This window comes from Pseudophryne corroboree, chromosome 8 (genome assembly GCF_028390025.1).
Source record: "Pseudophryne corroboree isolate aPseCor3 chromosome 8, aPseCor3.hap2, whole genome shotgun sequence".
In the NCBI taxonomy this organism is placed as follows: domain Eukaryota; kingdom Metazoa; phylum Chordata; class Amphibia; order Anura; family Myobatrachidae; genus Pseudophryne; species Pseudophryne corroboree.
In genome coordinates this window covers 7,254,111-7,271,473 of record NC_086451.1, presented here as the reverse complement: position 1 = coordinate 7,271,473, position 17,363 = coordinate 7,254,111, and positions in this window count along the sequence as shown.

The window sequence follows — 17,363 nt, the reverse complement described above, 5'->3', positions numbered from 1 at the left end:
TTCTGCACGATGGGGCAGATAGGAGACCACATGAAATGTATCTCGTGATGGTGTATTCCAACACCCAATTCACGCACTGTTATAATCCATTGCCTGGTATTGCGCATTAAGGCATGAATAATTGCCTGTGAGATTGTAAATGCAGTATTCAGATGTTATAACACAATGGGGAAAATTAGTCTATAATAACCCATTTATCCTACTTATAATGTTCTTTCTGGTGTTGGCGGACTAACGGTGGACAGGTGTGAGCCTTCGTGTTTTGTGTCCTGATCATAGAATGTCCCCATAGTGGTAGTGCCCAGCCCCTTAGCCAGTGTGTGACTGCAGACGGTACATTGCCGACATATATACGTTGCCGACACTAATGCTCTTTGCAGGCTGAATTAAATCTGTCTTCCAAAACAAAATCCCTGTTTGTTTTATTGCAGCGCTGTCTTTGTTCATTTTGCTGGTTTTCCTTGTTTGGAAGAAAAAACAAGACAAAAAACAAGTGCGACCGGACAGAAGCGCAGCAGGAGGGGCCAACGCAACAGACAGGGGAAGAGTGCCGCCTACTGGTAAGCTGGTGTTAGTGAAGGCTAACCTGTTGAAGACGAAGGGCCTCAAAGCCACACAGCCGCAAAACCTCACCGCGCTGGGCCGGGCCAAATCAGCATCCGCCATTCTGCTCCAAGCTGACTTCAGTACAGCGCAGGGTGTGAGGAAAGGGGACGACTTGCCCTGCGTTACACATCCAGCTGCCAAGAAGGCACAAAATGTCCATAGTCCAGTTGACGTCTTGAAAAACGACATGGAGTTGTGGTATTATAATAGCTTACAGAGCAACGCCTATCAGCCCCCGACCGTCGCCTCACTGCTGCTGACTGGGGCGCACACCAGAGTAATCCAGAATACCCCGTCATCAGCTGCAGAAGAGTTCTCCACCTTCTCACCAGCATCATCAATGAGACCAGTAGAGGTCGGTGGTCACTCAGCCATTGCTCCCACTAATCCTGATGTCCTCGAGCCTATAGTGTACTTATGTGTGACCACAGCTCACGAAGAACCAACCGTGGCTCACCCCGTAAAGAAAGAGAGAAGTGCAGACACTATAAAGCCACGGTCACTGAGAAGAGCTTGTTCCTGGCCTAGAGAGCGATTTCGGTGTAAGGAGGACTCCAGCGCTTCCTACCAGAACTTTTTAAAGACGCTGAATATTTCCCCCAAGCTTGGTGGGTCCCACCTTGCAGACCAAAACTCCAAGGATGAAAGATTTAAAAAATGGGACCACATAGACTCCATGGCCACACATCACATGCACGCTGAGGAGAAAGTTCTGCCAAGAGACACCGACTCAAAGACAGAGAATACGTTTGGTGCCTCCTATACTAGGAAGAAAAAAGTGGAAACCAAGAGTCAGGAAGGTCAACGTCGCAATGCTCCCTCAACTAGGAACGTCTACCAAAGGTCAAGCCATGACAGACGTGCTCATAGAAGCAAGACTGTGACTCCAGAAACTGGCATGGGTCGGGAAGACCTCAACAGTCAGGGATCTGAGGCAAGGTCTGACCTTCGGAGCACCCCAGATGATGAGAAGCTGCTGGAGAATAATGAGTACAGCTTTATAGATCTGTTGCATGAGGTGGTGGAGAATCATGGACGATGGACCAGAGAGAGGTGGAGGCAGACCCACCAGCAGAGAGTCCCAAGTCGCCCATCTCCACACTAGTAGGAAGAACGTCGCCTTCCATTTTATGGCAAGATCATGTACAAAGCGAACGCTCAGGATTCACCTGGATCTCCGAACATTTTCTTAATGATGCATCTGTGACTAATGCTTAAACCAGAGGTTCACAAACTTTCTTGAATCACGGCGCAATAGACTCTCAACATTTTTTTCACTGCACCTCTCGGCCAAAGATTCTAATTGAGTATCAAAAATGTTTAAATTAAGTAATTGTGCTTACCCGTCATCCTTAGGGTCAGTTCTGTTTGTCCACATATATAATGGTTGGCAGCCACCAGCGCGGTTTTGCCTATCTCATGCACCAGAAATAATTTTATTTGCTCCTGGATCACCAACCTGCGTGTTTTCATTGGCATCGGGTTCTTTGGATACTCGTGTATTCATGAGACATAAAACGGGGCACTAGTCCCAACATATACCGTTTTATTAAGAAAATTATTCAGTGTACACGCAGCTTAGTCTGGGTGACAGCGCAATGGTGAGTCTGTTATCCCAGAGAGCCACGTTCCGTGTCTGAAATCAGGTTGGTCTCTTTACTGTGGGCACACTGCATGCTTTGTAATGATCTGGCTTATATACCCATACCTAGGTGCGGTACTCTCAACCCTCTACATAAACATTCACAGGCATAGAATAGGTAACAAATTGCAACGTGTTACATATACAGTAATACTAATGGACAGTAGGGGGTCACTGTTGCCTCAATTCTGAGTATAAGCAATACTATAATTTACCTTTAATTATTTGCAGTGTTGAGTATATAGATTTACTGTATGTAGCAGCTTAAACACTTGTCTGTCTGGACACGTAACCAGTCCGTGATCTTTATTCCTTCTTGAAAAACATACTTATAAATCAGCATGGGGTATATAAGCATTTACCCCTAACTTTGTATCCACGTGACACCGTTACACCCCTGCAAGTGCCACAGAACCCAGTTTGGTGGATCTTGTGGTTTTATCAGAAACAAGCCGAACAACGCAGCCCCTCCGCCAACCCCCATCTGTAACACTCCCTCTGTGGTCCAAGTTGTGGCGGTGAGAAATCGTGTTCCTAGTGAGCTAAATGGCTGCATTCTCATGAATATTGGTTTAGCCAACAAAATGGCCGCCTCCGTTGCGTGCACGTGAAAAGTGCCCCTGAAACATCATTTTCTCAGGACGTCAGTATATGTTTAGCTGGTGCTAAGATTCTCCAGCGTAACTGGTGCACAGCCGGCAGCCGACAGAAAATGTCATTGTGCAAAACTTTCTGAATTTGAAAATGTAACATTTTTATGAGTTGAATAAAAGTCTGATCTGGAATCACAAATATTCTGAACGATCCACCTCAATGCAAAACCCCTTTACTGACCATAGGGAATATAATAGTCCTGTGTTATGTGACTTGTGATGTGTGTATCGTGTTATGCTCTAAAAATAAACCACTGTATATAATCTATGTATGTATTATTACTGTATATGTTCTTATGAGTGGATTCTGCCTTTGTGTTGTGTAATGCTACGGAAATCACATGTATCACTTGTGTATATTCCCGGTGATTATAATGACTCAGTACTGTGATGTAACACATCTGTGCCGTGTAATTCCCATTGTGTGTCAGCTGCAAGGAACCACATGACTATAATTGGTCGACACCAAAAAGGTCGACACACGTTAGGTCAACACCAATTGGTCGACACACCTTTGGTCGACAAGGACAAAGGGGTTCATTCTGAGTTGGTCGCTAGCTGCTGCTGTTCACAGCACAGCGATCAGGCTAAAAAAAAACGCATTTCTGCGCATGCCTCGCAATGCGCACGTGCGACGTACGGGTACAAAGCTCGTTGTGGTTGTGCTCAGGTTCTACCGAAGTTTTCAGTCGCACTGACGGCCGCAAGAAGATTGACATGAAGGGGGCGTTTCTGGGTGTCAACTGACTGTTTTCAGGGAGTGTTTGCAAAAACGCAGGCGTGGCTGGGCGTTCGCTGGGCGGGTGTGTGACGTCAAATCCGGACACGAATAGGCTGAAGTGATCGCAAGCGCTGAGTAGGTTCAGTGCTACTGCACAAACTGTTTTTGCAGAGCTCGGCTGCACAAGCGTTCGCACTTCTGCTAAGCTAAAATACACTCCCCAGTGGGCGGCGGCATAGCGTTTGCACGGCTGCTAAAACTAGACAGCGAGCGATCAACTCGGAATGACCCCCAAAATGTCGACTTGTACAAGATCGACATAGAAAGAGGTCGATGTGAGTTTTTCATGTATTTTTTGTGTCATTTTCTTGGTAGAGTGACCGAGAATCCCAATTAGTGCACCGTGTCCCCTCCTATAGCTCGCTTCGCTCGCCATTCGACCTTTTTGGTGTCGACCTGGAGTCCAGATACCATCTCCTATATATTAGCCTTGTGACTCTGTACATGCATTTCTAACGCTGGGCGGAGTCACAGTCACAGATCTGGGTGGCTGGATGCAGGCCAGGAACAGTCCCCTCCCTCGGTCCGCCCAGTCCCCTCCCCATCTCCGCCCACTCCCCTCTCTCCCCCCTCCCCGTACACCCCCTGCACCCTGGTGACACTGCAGCCGGTGACTGCTCAGCTGCAGCACAGTCCGGAGGAGAATGCCGTGGACGACCAACGACTGCCGCACCCGCCCCCCTCCCATCCGCGGCACCCACAGCCTTCACAACATCCGCCACCCACCCGCAGCACACGCCCCGCACCCTCCCACCCTCAGCACCCACACCCCCACCCACGGCACACACATCTGCAGCACCCCCCACCCCTCCCCCACCCGCGGCACTCCCGCCCCCTCCCCCACCCATAGCAGCCACATCTGCAGCACCCCCCCCCCCGGCCCTTCCCCACCCGCGGCAATCCTGCCCCTCCACCACCGCAATACTCCCACCCCCTCCCCCCACCCATAGCACCCACATCTCCCACCCGTGGCACCCCCGCCCCTCCCTCACCCCCGTATCCACCTCTCCCCCCCCCCCCTACACCCTTGCACTCCTGCACCTCCCCCACCCCACCCCCATATCCACCTTTCCCCACCGGCGGCACCCACAGCATCCACCACATATGCCCCCCACTCGCGGCACACGCCCCTTCCCCGCCCGCTGCACTCCCTCCCCCACCCATAGCACCCCCACCCACAGCACACCCGCACCTCCCCCACCCCCATACCCACCTCTCCCCCCCCGCTACACCCCCGCACCCTCCACCCCACCAGCCCCTCCCCCACAGCATCCACCATATCCCCCCACCCGCTGCACATGCCCCTCCCCCACCCGTAGCTAACACCACCCCTCCCCACCCGTGGCACCCCCATACCCACCTCTCCCCCCATACACCATCGCTGCCTCCACCCTTCCTGCTTCTCCCCTCCCCCACCCGCGGCACCCACAGCTTCCACCACATTTGCCCTCCCACCCGTGGTACTCCCGCCCCCTCCCCCACCCATAGCACCCACACCCGCCGCACCCCCTCCCCTGCCCGCAGCGCATCCAGACCCCACCACACCCCTGCAGCCGCACCTCCCTCACCCCCATACCCACCTCTCCCCCGCACCCTCCACCCCACCCACGGCACCCACAGCATCCACCACATCCGCCCCCCACCCGTGGCACACGCCCCTCCCCCGCGCGCTGCACTCCTGACCTCTCCCCCACCCGCAGCACCATCGCACCACCCCCGCACCTCCCCCACCCCCATACCCACCTCTCCCCCCCCGCTACACCCCCGCACCCTCCATCCCACCCGCAGCACCTACCACATCCATCCCCCACCCACAGCACACGCCCCTCTACCACCCACAACCCACTGCACCCCCTGCCCCTCCTCCTCCCGCGGCACTCCCACCCCCATACCCACCACTCCGACCCGCTACACCCCCGCACCATAAAAACCGCCCGCCCCTCCACCACCCGCTGCACCCACAGTATCCACCACATCCACCCCCCACCCACGGCTTCCACCACATCCGCCTCGCACCCCCTACCCCACCCGTAGCACCCACACCCGCAGCCCCCCTCATCCCTCCCACGGCACCCCCGCCCCTCCTCCACCCATGGCACCCACCACATCCGTCCCCCGCCCATGCCCCTCCCTCACCCGTATTACCCACAACCCGCAAACCCCCCACCCTTCCCCCCCCGCAGTACCCCTGCACCTCCCCCACCTCTCCCCCCGCTACACCCTCCCCTCCCCGAACCCACCCCCATACCCACCTCTCCCCCCCCCCCCCCGCACCCTCCACCCCACCCGCACCTCCCCCACCCGCGGCACACACAGCATCCACCACATCCGCCCCCACCCGCTGCACACGCCCCTCCCCCACCCATAGCACCCACACCCGCAGCACCCACCACACCACCCCCGCACCTTCATACCCACCTCTCCCCCCCCGCATCCTCCACTCCAGCCGCCGCACCAACATCATCCACCACATCTGCTCCCAACTGCTGCACATGCCCCCCCTCCCACCCACAGCATCCACCACATCCCCCTCCCACCCACAGCATCCACCACATCCGCTCCCCCCCTCCCACCCACAGCATCCACCACATCACCCTCCCACCCGCGGCACTCCCGCATCCTCCCCCACCCGTAGCACCCACACCCGCAGCACCCCCCGCCCCCTCCCCACAGCGCATCTGGACCCCAACCACACCCCAGCAGCCGCCACTCCCCCAACCACAGCACCTCCGGCCCCCTCCCCCACCCATATCATCTATAAACACCTTCCCCCATTCGTGGACCTACCACACCTCCCCCACCCGCAGCACCTCCGCACCCCATCCACGGCTCCCCTGCAGCCACCCCTCCACCAGCAGCACTTCTAGAACCTTTCACCCAACCTCACCCCCCTTGCAACCCCACCTCCCCAAACACCCCCCACTACATCGCCCCTCCCCATGCACACCACCTCCAGACCCCCTCCTTCATCCACAGCCCCCAGCACCCACCCCTCCCCCACCAACAGCATCTACACTCCCCTTCCGCACCCCCCCCACCCGCAGCACCTCTAGACCCCCTCCCCCATTCGCGCCCCCTCCACACCTACCCCTCCCCCACCCACAGCACCTCTGCACCCTTTCCGCCATCCGTGCCACTGCACCCACCCCTCCACCATCCGCAAGTCCTCTGGACCCCCTCCCGCACCCACCCCTCCACCACACGTAGCACCTCGGACACCATCCGCAGCCACTACAAGTGATTCCCTGAATCGGAGTGATTAGCGGCATCGATAGGCACCTAAACCTCACTATACCCACCCCCTTTCCAAACCCCCCACACACACACTGAACTTCTGTGAGTATAGTTGCTACCAATGGACATTGGATTAATTAAAAAAAGTAATACTGTGGCCATTATGTGTCTAAGCGACACTGCTACCTGTAGTCATTGTGTATAAGTGGCACAGCTCCCTGTGGCCATTGTGTGTATAAGCGCCACTGCTACCTGTGGCCATTGTGTGTATAAGCGCCACTGCTACCTGTGGCCATTGTGTGTATAAGTGGTGCTGCTACCTGTGGCCATTGTGTGTATAAGTGACACTGCTACCAGTGGCCATTGTGTGTATAATCGGTGCTGCTAAAAGTGGCCATTGTGGGTATAAGTGGTGCTGCTACCTGTGGCCATTGTGGGTATAAGCGGCTCAGCTACCTGTGGCCACTGTGTGTATAAGTGCCTCTGTTACCTATGGGAATTGTGTGTAGAAGTGGCACTGCTACCGGGGTCCATTGTGTGTATAAGCAACAATGCTACCTGTGGTCATTGTGTGTATAAACTGCTTTGCTACCTGTGGGCACGTTGTGTAACTATCAACGTCTCTGCTACCTGTGGGCACTGTGTGTATTAACGTCTCTGCTAACTGTGGGCATTGTGTGTATCAGCGGCTCTGCTACTTGTGGGCACTGTGTGTATAAGCGGCTCTGCTACCTGTGGCCGCTGTGTGTATAAGCGGCTCTGCTATCTGTGGGTATTGTATGTATAAGCTGCCCTGCTACCTCTGGCCACTGTGTGGATACGTGGCTCTGATACCTGTGGCCACTGTGTGTATAAGCTGCGCTGCTACCTGTGGGTACTTTGTGTGTAAGCGGCTCTGCTACCTGTGGGTATTGTGTGTATAAGCGCCTCTGCTACTTGTGGGTATTGTGTGTATAAGCGCCTCTGCTACCTGTGGGTATTGTGTGTATAAGCTGCCCTGCTACCTCTGGCCACTGTGTGGCTATGTGGCTCCGTTACCTGTGGCCATTGTGTGTATAAGCAGCTCAGCTACCTGTGTCCATTGTGTGTATACGCGGCTCTGATACCTGTGGCCACTGTGTGTATAAGCTGTACTGCATACTACACTATGCTATTCATTGTGCCCTGCGGCCACTCTTTACGCCCTCACAAAGGGCTATGCCCAATTGACAATCGCACGCCCTTCCCCCTTGCAATATTTAACCAATAGCATAAACTTTTTGCAGGTAATACTCCATATAATAACAATTATAGCACAGCTGAAGCCCGTGCAGGGGTTAACGGGTCGTAGCCTCTTGCAACGGTATTTTCTGTCTAACACCTTCCCTCTCTTTATCCTCTCCCTACCACCCTGCCTCTCCCTATCCTTTACCGATCGCACAGCGTTTCTGTACATTCCCTTTCTCCCCCCCTACGCCTATCTGTCTTTTCTCAACCGGACACCATTTCTGTATGCCCTCTATACTGCCCTGTGTTTCTGATTCTATTATCTACCGGCCTGCGTATGTTCAAAGGCGTGCAGGGGTTAACGGGGCGTAGCCCCAAACGACGGTGTGAAGAGCGCCCGTAGGGCGCGATGAATCACCTAGTTATAATTATAAAGTGCAATGAGACATTTGGGAGCGTATGTGTATGTGCGCGGTAATGGCACGAGTGAGAATACCCTCTGCGTATGATAAATGGCGCTCCAGCCAATCGGCTGCCAACTGTCATATTTCAAACGCATGACAGTCTGGAGCTGATTGGCTGGAGCGCCATGTATTATACACACGTTTGGGCATTCACAGCGAGTTTTATCACTCATTGATAAATGAGCCCCTTACTTTGCCGATAATCTTGGAGATGACATTAAAAAAAAATGTTGTCCAGGGCAGCGCTCTGCGGCTTCCGATGAACGGCTGTACCGGCGCTGATGGCTTTTTATTTCTCTATGGCGCAGGTGTGATGCGCTATTGTAATGTGCGTATGCCACAAACGTATTTTTGGGCTGCTGGTGCACAGATACAGCGGTACGTTTAATGTCATACAAAGGAATATTATAATAAAAATACAGGGACAAGTTTGGGAAGAAATAAAGAAAGAGATGAGGAATTTATTGCAGGAAGACGTAAGGTCAGTGGGGGGACAGGACGCAGGGGGGGGGATCTCGCATGCTGCGGCCTGTGTAATAACAGGTGAAAGCTGAGGGGAAATAAACACTGCAACCTTTATCCCGCGCTGGGTACTGCATAACACCGCCGTTCCCATAGAGAATACACCAGCACAAACATGACCGGACAAGAAAACTGCAAGAGAAAAAGCGGATATTTGATACATCCAGTATGTTCCCAACTCTTCTGTATTCTTACTAGATAATTATAATTGTATGTATTGCTATAGGCTACTGTACAGTGTGGCATCTGCAGACTTCTATACGTTTATTGTGCAGGACGGGTAGTACACCTATCGCAGATCTCTAATTTGGCAAGGTCTATGGTGGTCATTCCGAGTTGATCGCTCGCTAGCCGTTTTTAGCAGCCGTGCAAACGCTATGCCGCCGCCCACTGGGAGTGTATTTTAGCTTAGCAGAAGTGTGAACAAAGGGATCGCAGAGCGGCTGCAAAGTTTTTTTGTGCAGTTTTAGAGTAGCTTCAGACCTACTCAGCACTTGCGATCACTTCCGAATTTTCAGTTCCTGTTTTGACGTCACAAACACGCCTAGCGTTCGCCCAGCCACGCCTGCGTTTTTTCCGAACACTCCCTAAAACGGTCAGTTGACACCCAGAAACGCCCACTTCACGTCAATCACTCTGCGGCCAGCAGTGCGACTGAAAAGCTTCGCTAGACCCTGTGTGAAACTACATCGGCCGTTGTGAAAGTACGTCGCGCGTGCGCACTGCGCCGCATACGCATGCGCAGAAGTGCCTTTTTTTACTGAATCGCAGCGAACATTTTCAGCTAGCGATCAACTCAGAATGACCCACTTGGTGCAACTTGCTTACACGTTTCTGTTATAGCTTCCACCTGGTGACCACTAACACTTACTGTATGTACAGAAAGATTATGCCACCCACTGTTACCTTTAGGCTGAGTGTAAGGAAAACCTCCATAGTGAAGTGTTGCACAGAACAGCACATTCTCAGTCCAGCTCTTCAAGGTAGGAGTTCTCAGGTTATACAGTACACTTATTTATTCAATTAATAAAAAAATGTAAAAAATGCCCTGTTATGGGTTAAAATGATTTTTTAGTTCTGCTTGAGTTTTCCTCTGTTACTGCTGAAAATAAAGAGTTAAAGTTTCCATGTGATGTCATATAAAAAAATTGATATTATATTATATTGATATATGATATTTTCTGTACAAACCACCTTTATTGCTGGAGAGAATCTGATATTTTTGAATGTAACTGGAAAACCGCGAAGAGACATAAATAAGATTAGCGTACGCCCCCATTCCGTTATGTCACATGGCTGCTCTCAGGTGGATTTCTGGCTGGATATTGGGGCCTAATTCGGAGTTGATCGCAGCAGCAAATTTGTTAGCAGTTGGGCAAAACCATGTGCACTGCAGGGGGGGCAGATGTAACATGTGCAGAGAGAGTTAGATTTGGGTGGGGTGAAATCTAAATTGCAGTGTAAAAATAAAGCAGCCAGTATTTACCCTGCACAGAAACAATATAACCCACCCAAATCTAACTCTCTCTGCACGTTACATCTGCCCCACCTGAAGTGCACATGTTTTTGCCCAACTGCTAACAAATTTGCTGCTGCGATTAACTCTGAATTACCCCCTTTGTTACTCTGCGTTTGCTCCCTCTCACGTGTTCCCTGTCTCTAACAGGTGCGCTGCTCTTCTCCCTGTCTGTCTGGGCGATTGTCTGTTTCCTCACCAGCCGCTGCCAGAACAAAGTCACCAGCGTCGCAGACCCGGAGCTTGGCTCACGCAGGAACTGTGCAGAAAGAGCGCAGATCCACCCGGAATCGCCCCACCGCCCTACCAGCATGTTCCCGGAGCGCGTTTCTGGGGCGTTACAGAACTGGCCGGCTGCGTCTCTACATCTGCTGGATGAGACCAGCACAAAACCTGAGACCGGGTTCTGTTGGCCTCACGGAAACCAAACACATTTGGACAGATTTGAATGCTTGGAGTTGGGAGACCGGAAATCCGAAAAACAGAATTTCCCCAAATGTTTGAGCGCACCGGTTTTGCATGCGTTTGGCGTTATGAGAGCTGGGGATGCGGTCTCTAAAACAGAAGGTAATATGCCTACAGGAAAATCACATGTAAATCCGCTGCCATTACCCAGTGACCATCCTTTTCCTCCAATGGCACCAGAATTACCCTACAATGAAATAAATGCGGCACATGCATTGCCCGCTGGTAGCGGTTACAGTGTTGGAGCGGAGCAGATGACCGATACTGGGAATGCCATCAGCTCTGGTGAAGCTGGTAAGTTTGCAGAATAATGGTGTATCGGAGATATACTGTATATAGTAGATCAAACCTGTGATGTAATAGCGGCATTCAGGAAACTGTTCTAGGTGCAAAATGCAGAAGCACCCTGTTCCCACATGCGTCACACCTGCCAGTCCTGCGGAAGTGCCCGTTACTGGCAGGTGCAGGAGAATGCCCAAACGCAATTAACCCCAAAAATAATTTTTCAGGTCTGTTAACGTCATCTAAATGCTTTCTATAATCACAAGCTGACATTTATTTAGTCTTCTCCTTATTATGCAGCTATCTTGTTTCCGCTGCGCTCCTCACGTGCTGAAAGTTCTGTGTTTCTGCCTCTGCTTCTCCCCCTCGTCACGATCACAGTCACCATCCAGATGTGCCCCCACAATGGATGACTAGATCAGACAAGAGCCGACCAGTGGTCCCGAGGCGCGATGCGCTCATTTTCACGTTTTCTCCTGCAGTATATCTCGGTTTATGTCTTAAATTAATCATAAGAGCAGTGGTCTGTTTCAATCACTATTATAATTATTATTATTATTACCATCATCAACGTAAAATAAAAAACTTCTGAGCGCACCTAGAATGACACTTTTCTGCTACGTCGAGGACAGAAGGCTGAGAGACAGAACAAACCCCTCGGACTAGATTTACAATGAGTCAATTTTTGGTGGGTTTGACCCCGAAATTAAAAGCTGCAATACCATTATATTATAATAATTGCAAAATGCCCGATGAGGAGACCCTGGCCGCTTATGAGATGTTCTTATTGAGATTTCCTTTCTTTCAGGTCTGCTGACATATTTTGAAGCGCACACGGAATTGATGGGAGCGACTCTAAATGCGGAGGCTGCTGCTAACGGTGATAACCCATTACTAGATGGAGACGGATTTGGTAAAGGTATAACTTGTAAGAAATCTAAGACCTGGAGCAGTTTCTACGAGACAGAGCGTAGCCAGAACCCCAAGGGATCCATCAGTGTCTTTACTGGCAACAAGGAGGCCCAGCTCAGAGAACCACATGAAGAACTTGGAAAATGTTCCACCACGACTGGGGATGACTATAACAGAGAAGACGATTCCATCGCTGGAAGAGAATTTAACTTCTTCTGTTCTTCATCCACTATCTCTGGTATCTCTGGTACAATGGACGTGGAAGTGAAATTTAGAAGAGCTGAACTGGTCAGTGATAGACCATTGGATACACAGGGACATATCGGAGGCCACAATCATCGGACATCAACGGACCATCTTCCAGGATGTGATCATGACACTCAGCCTACAGGCAAACAACCTGGACCATCAGGCCCAAGGCGAGAAGATAGGGACAACCATAAAAGGAAACCTTCCTTGCTCCTTGAGGGGCTACCAGGGCAAAATGTTGGGAAATACCGCACAGATCGCTGTGATGAGTTTCAGCCGTGTGAGACGGCTTTGGGACTTTTAAAACCACTGAAAGCATCTGAACAGGAAGAGGTGGTGCAGAAGACCAGGCACACTCCGCCCTTAGATGAGGAGCTACTTGAAGGTAATGACTGCTTAACTTTCAATCTCTTTGTCAAACTCTCCAAGAGGAAATTTTGCTTCCATCCCCAGATGCCTCTTGGAAATAGCAGAAATGGGAACGTTGCTTGTTGTACGTGGGTCACAAGTTTATGTCAGGGATTTCAAATGCCATCCAGGTACTTCAGTATAATGGTGAAAATATTTCATCTGTTATGTTAGGCTCTTAGTTTTTCCTTTTAGTGAAGAATACATAGTAGGCTTTGTCTGCTTTCTATAAGGCTTATTTCACCATTAGTGCAACTAGGGGGCATTATAAAGGCCCAGAATCAAAAAATATTGACAAAAAAAGCAATTGCAGTACCACGTATGACCACCAGTGGGACCCAGAGCTCTTCTACTTGATCCATATATTTATTATGTGTAGACTACACTAGGGCAGGATTCCTATATACCTTACTCTTGTGTGTATAAGATATACAAGTACTGTATATACACATGTAGTGTCATTTGGGGGGGGGGGGTGTATTGGAATGATGCCATTAACATTTTAATGTATTAAAATAAAATCTGCATCTCGTGTTATTTGCAGTTTGTCCTCCCTCCTTGATCATATAAAGTAAATCACCATTAATATTCATGTGTTTCTGTTCCGTGAGTCCTATTGCCCTCCGCTCCCAGATCCTAAACCTCGTTATGGCCTAAAGCACTTTACATGTTTTTGATCATTGTTAAATAGCTTAGTTACATTAATAACATTTATAAAGGCGTAGGTGTAATTTTAATTTATCTATTAAATAATTGCTTTTGGCGTTAATGGCGTTGAGGGATAGAGACAGGCAGCTTGGTGGGGAAACATTCTAATGGTACATCCTCTACTTGTTGCTCTGCTAGGTTATTCCGCCATACATTACACGTCTTTAGCATTATAACGTTCCCAGCACTTGTCCTTTTATAGGTAACACATAATTTATGTTGAAATGATAAAAATGCCTCTTCATGCTGTAAAGTCATTTTACTTAAGTGGGTTTTGTTTTATCTTGCAGAGAGAACCTCGTTCCCAGTCTCAGAATCTTCTGAAAGTGAGATGTGGCCAAATCCAGCAATTTCCTTCAAGAAGACTTCTGTCAGTTTGCCCAATTTAGGCCAGTATGGTAACCCCGGTGCCAGTGTTACGTGTGCCACGCCACAATTAATACCCAAAGAGCCAGCTAATAGTGGCAAAGAAAATAGATCGCAAGTTGTAACCATATCCAGTCTAGGTTTACCGAATATTGATGTTGAAACAGAGGATCTCATAAATGATGAAAGCGGGCTGAGTAATGTGGCATCTAGTACTCTAGCTCCATCAAGTAGCGATGTTTCAGCTGGCTGCACGGGAGGAGCACGGAATAGGCTGCCTAGTGGTCTAGAACAACAAGGCTTAGATGTCAATACAGAGGTAATGGTAATAGCTGGAAGTAGGGCGGGCAATGTATCACCTGGTCAACAGCTTCTACTAGTCATTAATACCCCAGCTGGACTTATTAAAAGAGGAGAGGAAATGTTCTACGTTATGACCTCTAGTAATCTACAGCTCAGTGACTGCCAAACAGAGGGTCTGCAAAGAGATGATAGCAAGTTCATTAATGTGTCACCGAGTAATCCAGGTCTTCTGGCCATTGATGATGGAGCAGATATGAACATTGGAAAAAGGGAGAAGAAATTAGATGACACATTGACCAGTAATTCCGATCTTCCAGTTATTAGTGTCCAAACAGAGACTCTCCCAAGTAATGAATGCAGGACACCTGATGTGTCACGTTCTACCAACAGTCTACCAGACATCGGTGTTCCAAAAGTAAATGAGAATGTAGAAGACCGACCTATGGAACCAGAAATGCAGAGTACTAACCAAACGGTGAATGCTGACTGTGCCGTCTCTGGAAGTGAGGACCCAAACTTTGGTAGCCGAACACTGAAGTCTCATGTTGGTCGGCTTATCAGCAAACAAGACACCGGGACCACGTTGGATTCCATTAATCTAACAAATATAAGAGACAATTCAGATTTTACAGAACGTGAAACCATTCCACAAACTCCACCTAAATCAGTGGAAACCACGACCGAATGTAGACAAGTAACAAATGCTGTCAGTGATTCTACGTCGCCCCATGAACTGCAGGCGCTGTGCCGAGCTGGCGTTTCAGATATCAGCCTCAGTACTGAAACCCAACTTACACCACCTGGGTCTTACACAAACTCAATTCAGGATGATGATGAGATCTCAGAGTGGCCAAAGGCTGAGGATATTTTCAAACGTTCAAGCACTATAAGTTTGTCCTCAAACTACGATATCCTGGACGGTCTTCACTGTAAAACAAATACAGAACATCCGTATGATAATTCTTCCATGGTATTACAGGAGGACCACAATTTAGGCAACACTGACAATAGCGGAGCAATAAACAACATCCAATGTCATGATACAAATGACCATACCAATGGAGAAGTGGAAACGCCATCATTTAGATGTGGTCTCTTCCATTATGAGCAAGAATCTGAAGACAGAGTGAGTTCAGCAAGTAGTGAGAAGACATCCTCAGGTTTCCTGGGTACATTGAGTTCCCAGAACGTAAATCCCAAAGAATGTTCCAAAATGATTACTGAAAACAGTCAAAATACACTTGACACGTCACAAGAACAACCAGACTGTAATATAGATATTCCAGGCTGCATTGAGCCAACAGAGATGGCACATCTGCAGAGAGACACCGAACACCCACATCTAGATTCACCAGCCATGCGTAATCAAGGTGCTGATGGTATAGATCGCACAGGCCATATGCAAGCTTGTATTCTACATACAGCAGTAGACAATACAGTCATTAATGACCCACCAGAGAATCCAGTAGGTGGTCATATGTTTACTCCCATCATAAATGGACAAGCAGAGGATCACATTGGATGTGAAGACCCTTCGAAGGACTTCTCTCCTCCCCTTAGTAAAGCAGAGCTTATTAGTCCAGCAAAGGTTTCCGACACAAATGACGAAATGCAAAAATACAGAAATATTAATAATATACAAATGTCAGCTGGTGCTAATCCAACATTGGGTAACCCAGGACTTGTACCATCTGCTGGTAAGCTAGACATGTTAGCCTTCAGCCATGGAGAAGAAAGCGAGGTAGAGGTTCACCAAGAAGAGGCTGGTATCGGAAGCGTAGATGAACTGGAAGATGCAGCTATTTATGATCTGGCAGATAAAGACAGACTGAGAGAAAAGCGATATGGCCTGGAAGGATCAGGAACAGAGGATTATGGTCCAAAAGATGAAACAAACAATATTTTTGTATGTAATCTTAATGGCGCAGTCGCTCGTGATCAGTCAGACAGCCTAGTCAAGGTTGGTGCAAAGAAAAAGTTGTTGAGCACCACTGGTGCAGGCGGTAAGAATACCAGTGTCAAATTTCATGGCGACCAAAAATCAGAAAAAAATAAAACACTTCAAATGCGTAACAAGTTTACTCTACCAGCCGTCAGAGACTGCAAACCAGGCCTCAAAGAGTACCTGTCTGCCAGACTTTCCAGACGACCATTTCACTCTGTATTTGCAATGTCGTTAAGGACGTCGGCTCTGGAAGGCAATGTAGGTAGGGAGGAGATATCTACAGGAGAGGAACCATATATCAACCACTCCACCGCCATCAGTCCATGCCCTACGTTGGTTGATGGATGTACACAAAACAAATTTATGTGCAACAGTCCTGAGGTGTTAGAACAAAAGACTATGGACAGTAAGGACTATCTAACTTACTTGTATACCAGAAGTCCAAAGCTGAAGACCACTCTAGGTTTTGGTGGAGGTATAGGCAGCACCGGAGATGATATCAGTGTCTTAGCAAACCTGAATTTCTGTAAAGTGTCTGGAAGTTTACCAGTGGCTGCTAAAGAACCCGGAACTGTGCTAGATATACAGGAAGTAGGTGTGGACCCCATATTAGTAACAACTAAACCAGATCACGTATATATTCCACCTAGCAAGGAAGAGCTGAGGGCCGACGGAGAGCTGAGTGTCTTGAACATTATGTGCACGTTAAAGAGGAGCCTGGAACTGTCTGAGATGTACAACATGGAGATAACATTAGATCCATGCACAGATTGCATGGTGACGCAGAAGAGAGAAATCCGGTAACATGGTTCTATAGTCCACACCAGTGGTTCCCAAACTTTTTTGAATCACGGTGCCCTAGAATATCAGAATTTTGTTTCAAAGCACCCCTAGCTTTAAGTTTCTTATTGAGAAATTGAAAAAGAAATATGACATTACATAAATTGTGTTTTATGTCATCCTTAGGTTCAGTTATGTGGTGAGGGACAAGATTTGCTTCTGTCTATCCTCATTTTATGAATGATAGCCACCAGCACTGGTCTTGCCTATTACATTTACCAAAAACAATCTGAATTATTCCTGGACCACCAATCCAAGGCA